The sequence below is a fragment of the Lathyrus oleraceus genome, chromosome 5 (assembly GCF_024323335.1).
Source record: "Lathyrus oleraceus cultivar Zhongwan6 chromosome 5, CAAS_Psat_ZW6_1.0, whole genome shotgun sequence".
Lineage (NCBI taxonomy): Eukaryota > Viridiplantae > Streptophyta > Magnoliopsida > Fabales > Fabaceae > Lathyrus > Lathyrus oleraceus.
The window spans coordinates 433,396,068-433,406,672 of NC_066583.1; positions in this window are offsets into that span (position 1 = coordinate 433,396,068).

The following is a 10,605-nucleotide window of genomic DNA, read 5'->3' on the forward strand; positions in this document are numbered from 1 at the left end:
TCATTGAAATATATGAACCGAAGAAAAAAATCAAAAAATTGAAGTGATGTGAATGAAGAATATGAATTGAGGAGGAAAATTAGAGATATTGATGTTTCTGGTTTGTAATAAAATGGGGGAGCAGTGCATCGTATGGAATTAAATAGGCAGAGTACCGATGTGGGATTCAGTTGTAAATCTAAAGTGTAGTTAGTTTAACCACGTGTTTTCCATTTCGTTAGCTCTGTCATTTTAACATGTCAGAATAGTCACCAATTAGCGACGTGATAAGTATTTATCAAAGTAAAAGTAGTCAGTCTTCCTACCACTCAATCAATGTTATCTATCAATATTTTTCATTCATTTTTTTTTAATTTTCAAAATATGTTAGCGATATGTTTTTGATACAGTGTTTTTTGAAAAGGGTAATGTTAAGTTAAAAACTAAATTAGGAATGTTATCTTGAAAATTCTGTATTGATTTTAATAAAAATATAAAATTATTTTTTTAATTATTTTTTTCAATATAAATTTTCTATAAGTGATTTTCTTAACTTGTACCCCTAAAACACAAGTTAGCATTACCTTTTTGAAAATTATAAAATTCTCCATACATTTTATTTGATTTTGATTTTTTATTTTATTTTAAATGTTTTAGAACATGAATAACGTTATAATGTTATTTTTAACGACATGTTTTTCCTGTGACAATATCGTATAGCTAGGATCAATTTTCTTGTAGTTGAAACAAATGAGAATCACAAATTTAAATATTCAAAGTAGAGAATTCTTTTTTCATAAAAACAAATCAATTTTTTTTAGTATGTTCAACTTGTCCACTTATAAGCTATTTGTCTAAACGACCTAATATGTCCAACTATAAGCTATTAAGGTGACTTAGACTACAACAAGAGAATATATGCATCCATGTTTTTGCTTTAGAAGTGGGGCCACATATGTCTTTGAAGAGCCATGAGAGAAATGAATGAGCACCACTTTAACCTTTCTTTCTAGCCAAAGCTACATTTGACTAAAACAAGTCTCTTACATTTTGCCTATGCATTCACCTTTATTGTCTAGACTTTTAGTATATCCAACTCATCTTTGTGCATGAGGCCACTGCACTCATGCGTGTGTACAAACTCTTAATTCCACATGTTGAATGCTTTCTGCAACGAGAAACCATGAGGTTTGCTCGAGCTTGGAATCTCACACTCCACTGAGTACGTTTGTATGGATAGAAGTCATCCAACATACTCTTTTGTAAGCATAAAGAACTGTTTTTAAAAGTAAATTGTGTGCAAAAGTATCACAATAGATTCAATGATCCCAACTAGGTTTACATTTCGGAAATTAATAATTTGTAATCAAGCTAATTATAAAAATAAGTTCTTAAAATATTTTTTAAGTAGTTTAATAGTTTGAATTTGACCTCTTAAAAATGAATAAGTGAGATGTCCCTATATTGCACTTCTACAATTTTTATGTTGAATGTTTTTATTGAAGTCATCTAACAAGACATAAAATATTAAATAATAATAGTCTCTCTCTCTCTCTCTCTCTCTCTCTCTCTCTCTCTCTCTCTCTCTCTCTCTCTCTCTCTCTCTCTCTCTCTCTCTCTCTCTCTCTCTCTCTCTCTCTCTCTCTCTCTCTCTCTCTCTCCCTCTCTCTCTCTCTCTCTCTCTCTCTCTCTCTCTCTCTCTCTCTCTCTCTCTCTCTCTCTCTCTCTCTCTCTCTCTCTCTCTCTCTCTCTCTCTCTCTCTCTCTCTCTCTCTCTCTCTCTCTCTCTCTCTCTCTCTCTCTCTCTCTCTCTCTCTCTCTATATATATATATATATATATATATATATATATATATAATACTTTTATAGTAAAAACATGGACTCTAGAATAATAAAAAATAATGTATCAAAATTTAATAAAAATAGTAAGAGTTCATTTTAATTATTTTAAGAGTTTCATATTAGATACACCATTTTATTTTATTGCATTATAAATTTGAGATTTAAGACTACTAAGAAAAAATAATAATAATCACAAATACTGGTAATGAAAAAATATTTCATTTCATTTTTTCTCGTTTTTATGTATACACCATAAATATATTATTCATATGCATGTGTTTCTAAATAAAATTTATTTATTTTTGCTGCTACAAACTCTAGTGGTTTGTATATTTTATTTGTTTTTGTTGCTACAAACTCTAGTGGTTTGTATATAAAAATATTTTATATAAAATTTCAGTTTAAATTCGAATCACTATATTACTTTATTTCTTTATATTTTCTCATAATATATTAATATAATTATTAATATAAATAAGTTGTTGATTTCAACAACTTTAAAAAAAATGTGTTGGTCACTAAACTAAAAAAATAATTTTTATTTTTAATGGTGAATGAATTTTCTAAATAAACTTTTGTGTAGTGTTTATATATACTAAAATAATAATTAAAAGGCATTATAATTATTTTAATTGATAGCGTATTTATTTTAATACTTTTTATAAATAGATATATTGTTATATTATAGTATACTTTTTAACTACAACTTTTATACAATTCAACAATTTAATTTATATATAAATCAACAGCTTTAAAAACTAATTTAACTTTTATAAAAGAAAAGAATTATATGCAAAACAAAATCTCATTCTTTCTTAATTCTCTTAAAATTTTCTTACTAATGAATAAAAAACCTACAATTTCATAGAATATAACTTTGTAATATTGAAAAGGAATATTTTATTGGTATAAATAAGTGTTTGGAGACACGGTCAACCAAAGCAGTTCACAACTAGTGTAATTTGTATTAGTCCAACAAACACTAGAATGGCAGTTTTAACTTGCATAAAACCTGCTTTGCCTCACTTTCACATGTGCAATGACTGGGTGGCAACTCGATTTCACCCCGAAAATGAAGGCGACGATGATGACGATGACGATGACGGTGGTATCGATCTAGCACCCGCTGCATGATGGATTTGTCATTATGAGTTGTTACAAAGAATGAGAAATTTGACACTTAAGCTAGTGTGATGAATGCATGCTGGACTATACATATATGTTGCTTACCATTTACAATATTTATATGATACAGTGTGTTTGTGTTTCTTACCTAATATCAGTTGAGACTTCTAACTGATATTCGTTATTATATATGTTATATAGATAAAGGAACTTTTTTATATATTCGTTTTTGAGAGTACCAGAATTCAAGGGAACTGGTAACGTTGATATAAATTTGGTCTTAAAAAATCTTTGCTTATCCCACAAGCCTGCCATACTAATCATAATTAAACCAATGATACATTTTGCACATTTTCCTACCGCTTAAGGTCATTAAATCTCAAGATACTTTCTCTCGATTTCAGACATAATCATGCTTCTAATCTTTGGGGTTTCTACAATTCTGATCAAGAAACTGATGTATTATTCCTATTAGAGCAACATATTACATTCTCTCTTGTAAGAGGGAAAAATATGTCACATAGCTGCAGTTTATGTCAAAACTTTGCATATGGAGAGAAATAAACTTTTGTTAAAATAGAATACATTACAAAAAGGTAGCCTCAACCCTTGGTGCATTATTGGAGAATTTAATTTTGTCTTGAGAGCTCATGAGTAATTTGGTCGATGTCCGCCTATTAAAACATCATGTGATGAATCTATCAGTTGAGCCAACTATAATGATCTATTTTATTTAGACACCAGTGTAGTAGCTTCTACAATCAAACCAATGGTGGGAAGGGTTACTCGTATTGCTATTAGACTTGACAGAGTCATATGTAAATAATGGATTGACCTTTGGAACATTGTAAATTTATGCACACTTTCTCTAAGCATCCCCCTTTAGTTTTCCTTGCAAGATATGGAATCTAAATGGTTCTTGTAGGAAGGTGAAGACAGTCCACCATATCATGTTTTTAATACTTAAATTTATTGTTTATTGTTTTCGAGTGTTTTTACTATTAATGCATTTTTTTCGTTTGGTATGTTTTAATAAAGAATCATAAAAATCATAAAAAAGACTAAACTTTTCGGAAATCATCCTAACAAAACAAAATTCATAGAGTTTTAGTGTGAAAGTTGCAACGAAGAAATAAGGAGAATGATGGAAAAATAAAAAAAGACTATAAAAACAGGAAAATCACAACACACCTATATATTAAAGCAGCACGATTCAACATCAAAAGACTACAACGGCACACCAACACCAAAGACACAGGGTGCGGTCTCAACTTTCTTTTTAGACAAAGATAAAAATTCATTTTAAAGTTTGTTTTCCAATTCCACACCATGATCATTTCTAATGATTTTATTTTTCAAGTCTTTTTCAATTTGTACTTATTTGTAAAATACTGAGAACACAAAATTTGATTAATTGTGTCTAAGGATATTTTTCAATATTCACCACCGTATGTTATAATCATCAATAATGACTAGTCCATATTTTTAATCATTTATTGGCTTAATTTTTACTTGCGCAAATAGATTAATATGTAATACTTCAAGTGATCTTGATAAGAAAATAATATTTTAGAATGAATTTTTTATTATCAAAGTTTCCCATTTTTACATGGCCCAAAAAGAACATATGATTGGTATTTAAGATTAGGTAGACCTCTCACTACATTAAGATTGTTAAGCTTTAAGATTAATCTCAATCTTACATGCACTAATCTTTTATGTATAAACATTGCTCTTCGTTGGTTGAAATGATGCATTTCACCTCTCGTGTTTATAAATAATACATCTTGATCTTATAAATGTTATTTTTCTTCATACCACTAAAGAGGGCATGAGCATCTTTTCTACTTTACTTTAGTTTTGCATAACTTTTGATTAAAGGCTACATCATAGTCATCATTGCTTAATTAGCTTATACTCAGTAAGTTATACTTCAACTAAAATTATGTGATTAATAAAAGGAAAAGAATAGTTATTAAATATTCTCTTGTTCTTCATATTGAGTCTTTGAAACATAAGCATTTTGCATGTAAAATGTCCCGATCATCTATTGCCCAAATATTATGAATGTGATTACAACTTTGTTGATAAATAGATATGAATGAAATAAAATAATTTTGTTTTTGGATAATCATATCTTTCTAGATCCTCTTTGGTTAGTTCGTTGTGGTTTCTTATGTTCCCATATTTTTAACATTGGACAAGTTATTTAGTTGTGACCTTCTTTCAAATTATAGGAGCACATAGTATTTACATCACAAGCTTTAATCATTTACTCACCAATGTATCCTAAATCTCTCTTGTTGTTTCTACTTACACTATATTTTATTAAAACCACATTTCCTTTATATATGTTGTTAGTGAGGAACTCTTGCAAAAACACCTTCATACTTTTCAAAGTTACACTCGTTATGAAATATTGAGATGTTTGATATTTTAAAGAATCATTCTCAGTAATAATAAGTTCTAATAACCAATCATAAATATTTTTAAGACCTTCGTATTTATCAATCATTCTTTGAATCTTAAGAGTAATTCATTTAAAGTAATAATAAGGTCATCACATAATAAGTTTAAAAAAAATACCTTATCTTCATCTTCGTCATTTGTTGTATCATCTAGTTGCACATCAGGTAGTGTTCAAGTCATCATAGCAACATTTGCATGTTATTCGTCTTTATCATGTTGGTCTGACTCATTCCATGCATCAATGAGACATTTATTTTTCCACTAGATAAACTTCTCTTGTATCTATCTTTCTCCAGCCTTGGACATTTATTTTTGAAGTGTCAAGATTCTCCGCACTCATGAAAAATGATTTTCTTGTTAACTTTCTTCTTGTCTTTTGGATCTCTTGAAAATTTTAATTCCTTATTAAAAATTTTCTACTTCATTCTACTCTATAGACATTGCACTTTTTTAGATATGAGGTAAGGTTCATCATCTTCGTATGCCTCATTAAGCTCCTCAAAATCTTCATTTTAGATATGAGCTTTATCTTTGACCTTCATGCTTTTAAACTTCAAAGCAATATATTTTGGCTTTCCTAAGGTCATATTTGTTGATTTTTATCTCATGACTATAAAACAAGCTGATGAGATCTTGAAGAGTTAATTAAGACATTTAATTCATTTGCCTTTTGAATAGAAGTTATCTTTGGTATCCATTTCTTTGATATACTTCTGAGGGTTTTCTTCACAAGACATCAATAGTGTGGTTTATATTCAAAACCTTAAGTCCAAAGACTAAAATATGAAATCTAAGAAACATGGTTTTCATGTCTTCATCATCTTCCATTTTGAATATTCCACACTTTCTTATCAAAAGCATTTTCCTTAAACTATTTGACTTGCTTATTACCTTTTTAGTTAATACACAAATAATCGTAAATAGATTTGTTGATTTATATTTGGAATGTTTTCATACTTCTTGAAGGCAATAGCGTTTATAAGAAACTTTGTCTTTGATATATATTTTAAATGCATTTGTTATCTGTAACATTCATATGTGAAGTATCTAATTCTTTATCCTCAACATTTTTAAGTGTTTTTGTAGCCTTTTCGTAACAAATTCCATAAGAAAATTATAAAAGTCTATCTTTTTAATAGTCAAAATTTTCTCTGTCAAACATTAGAGGTTTGATTGAGTAAGAATAGTTAGTCTTTTCAATATTAACATTTGTATGTTCAATCATTTCTTTTCTCAAAGATCTTTTACTTTTATATAGTTAAATATTCAAATAAGAGATCAAAGCTTAAATGTCAGTTGAAGGTGAGAAAAACACAAGAAATAAGAATTGATTTGTATTGAAATTTAATTTTTTTTTTATATATTTAGAATAAAAACCAACTCAAATACAGATGTTGAATGTAATGAGATAATGAAAGAGAGATAGACACAAGGAATTTATCGAAGTTCACTCAACAAATTGGAGTTATGTGTATTTCTCTCACGCTTGAAAGATTTTAAATATATTCAACCGACTACAAATTCACTAATTCGGTATCTTCTAGTCCAACTTAAATTTACCTTAAATTTCTCAAACACAAAGAATTTAATTCAAATAAGTCTTGGTCTACGACTAACAACTAACATCTTTCGGGAAATAAAACCAAATAACACATAATTGCTTCTGTTTACATAGAGGATGTAAACAAAATAAAATGCAAATACATGCGTTTATGATTTCAAAAAAAAAGTGCGAGTACGACAAAACCACTTAATACTTGAGTTGATTATTTCTTTTTCTATTAGAGTTTTTTCTCTAGATGTTTTTTTTTAATGTTTTTCTCTTTTCTCTTTTTTTTTTGTCAAAATTGATTCTAAAAAGCATTATTATATTCAAGTATTATTCAATATGGTAAATAATATTGAGAGAATTTGAGAATATATAGAGTTTCCTTGATTTGAATGATGTTTAAGGTTATTGTTAGAATAATATTTATTGTGGTTTATATACTATTAGAATTCCATGACTTTCTACTTATAACAAGAATTGTTGCGCACTCCTTTATATTATTTTCACACAGAAGTTGTATATTGTGTAATATTGTTGACTGTTTCTCAAATTTGAATTTCATTTCATTGTGAGAGAAATCACCAAAGTTATTATTCAAAGAATAAAATTATAAATATTCATTGATTGGTCACCAGATTAAAGAATTCACTAGAGGGTAACAAATTAATCTTCTAAAAGAGGATCAAAAGTGTTGACTTGTAGCATTGAGTTGACCAGAGAAACTTGATGATAACTTGAGTGACTCGTGTCTAAAGGATACAAAGTGAGGTCTTCATGACATGTGCCCATATGATGCCTTACTAGATGTTATATCAAGGTGTTTAATGATCAATGTGCTCTGTAAGATATATTTTAGATTCATCTTTTGTTAAGAGATTATTAAATAAAATTTTATTTAATTTTATTTGTAATCCATCTTAAAGTAAATCTCTATCAAATTGATTTGGTCTTGATCCTTAATATTTTCAGGAAATCTTTCCTAGTTCCAAAAAGTACATAAACTCACAGATAAATATGAAAACAAATCAGACGCGTGATTCTGTTACAGTGCATCAGACTTTTGAGGTAAAATATTCCATGATGTGCGGGACATCTTCCTCCACATATTTTCCTCCTGTTTTAAGCGCATATAGACCAAATGTCTCAACATAATGTCATGGCATCTTGCAATACATGTTGTCTATAAAAATGTGTCAATCACTTGTAATAACAATCTCCCCTTTGGCCAATTTTAAGGCAAATACAACATGCAAGATGTGCAACCAAAAAACTAGAACAAACTTCATGACATGATCAGAAACACATCAAAGTGAAGTGAAACACATAATGCTAAACCATTTTAGAGGATCTACATAACTAGAATATCAACATAATAACTAGCATATCAGATTACCATAAAAGGTCTTGCATTACCAGATTTAAAAATAAAATTAGTTTGTTCTCCCCATATTTGCCTCAAATTATGCAAGGGGCAAAAAACAGTCATTCAAAGAGAAGCAAAACAGACTAGAAGGGGCAGAAATCCAAAGCAAAAGCCAAAAGAAAAAAATAGAACCAACCCAGAGGGAAAGAATGAACCATTATCCTGTCCTGGGGGCTATTAAACAAACATAAGAAAAACCCACGTAGGGGTACGAAAACCACAAATCATTAATCAAAAGAAGTTTTAATCTTTAGAGTTTAAATATGACCAATATCCAAAACTACCTTCACTCTCATTAGAATCATTCTCATTATCATTTCCAACCTGATCTTCAACTATCCAAACATTGTCTTATTCAGTAGGCTAAGATGTTGAAGCATTAACACCCTTAGGGACCATAATTTTAATCAACTTATCCACTTTTTTTGTACGAGCAGTGGATGTCACGATCATTTTTAGAGAGACTTTGACACCTGCATTAATTCCAACAAAACATTGCTTCTCGCATTTAACATGCTCAAGTGCACGGTTATGCGAAGTAGTAAATGATTATCGAACCACAAGGATCAACAGGTTGAATATCGAACTATGTTATATTGATGTATATCTAGAGAGATCAAAAATTGAGGTTTTGTAAAATAACTTATTTAAAAAAGTACTTATCATAAAAATGACTTAAATGAAAATCACTTAAATTATAATAAAACAAACAAGACTTAGGATCATAATTCTTACTCTGACATATACATATGATCCAATTCAATTCTATTACGAGATTTATGACACGATTTAGAAAATAGATAAATATGGACAACACTTGTTTTCGCCAGCGTGTTGCCCTATCGATGACGAATAATTCGTCTGCTTTCGCATGGACGAACTATATGTCAAATATTTGTTACTTTTGCACAACTATAAAAATGAGATATTTCTCAATCTCATCCAGACACTTTTGGTGTATTTTACTCGATTGCTTAAAGACTTGCGCTCGAGTAACGATACATATCCTTTCAAACTATGATTGGTACCTGAGAACTCTTTACTTTCACACAAGGGTTGGAATGACATAACTCAGGTATTAAAATAAATATGAACAAAGACTCTCGTAATCAAATTGTGATGAGTCATATAAATAGTTATGAGATAAACCACATGACCCTTAGTCCCCGTTGGACTAGTCATTCATGGTGAGGGATACCACAATCAGAGAAATACTCATAATCGAAATCGTAATAAACAATTGAGATATAATAGCAATTGCGATAAAAGAGATAAATAAAATCTTACAAAAAAGAAAATACGTTGAATTAAGCTTGATCCATTTCTCCAATGAAGACTTGAGTACAGAGAATGGAAAAGTAGAATACGTGAAAAACTGGAATAAAAACTCGATCGTAAAACTCAAGACTACCTATGAGTTTTATAGAAAATTCCAATAGTGGACGAAATCTACGCGATCAAAGAAAATTACATCATAAAGAAAGAGGAAGTAAAGAAATCCCCCCCCCCCCCCCCCCCTAAAATAAACTTGAACTAAACATTATCCTCAATGTTTTAGCGCAAGAAAGAGGGAATGAACTCACAAAGACTTCACTCGGGAGCTGAAAAGTGCAACATAAGTTGCTGCAACATCAACTAAATATATTCCAAGACCACGCCTTGTCTTGTTTACTCCTCTTTCATGCTTCGAATCTCCGTTTCCACCCACCACACCTATCCTGATTATCATTTGAAAGCTCGACTTCATGTTAGGTAGGATGGGTAAGTGGTGGAACAATGTCCTACACCATGGTTAGACAAATCGGGGTCGCCCTTCTCCAAGGATAAATTACCAGGAGTGGGGACACCCTCCTTATAGAGCCAATTATTCACAACACCAACCCTTATATTCCTAGGGTTGGGAAAATCATGAATATCCTTGTTACAAATCATCATCATATAGGTGTTACCGTCAATGGAAATATTTCCTTGATGCACAAGGGAATCCATGTCAATCTTATATCTACCCTCTACAAGACGATCTTTTTCCTAATTAAATTCTAGTCATAGGTGCTCAACGATTTGGGTGATCAAACCTCCCACTGAAATGTCTTTGGCGGTTGCACGAGAAACTCTCCTCAAATAGTTGGCCACAAAGGAGGCGACATTAACCACATCATTATTAATCATACAATACAAAAAGAAAATCTCTCTTTGGATAGATACATCAGTACTATCA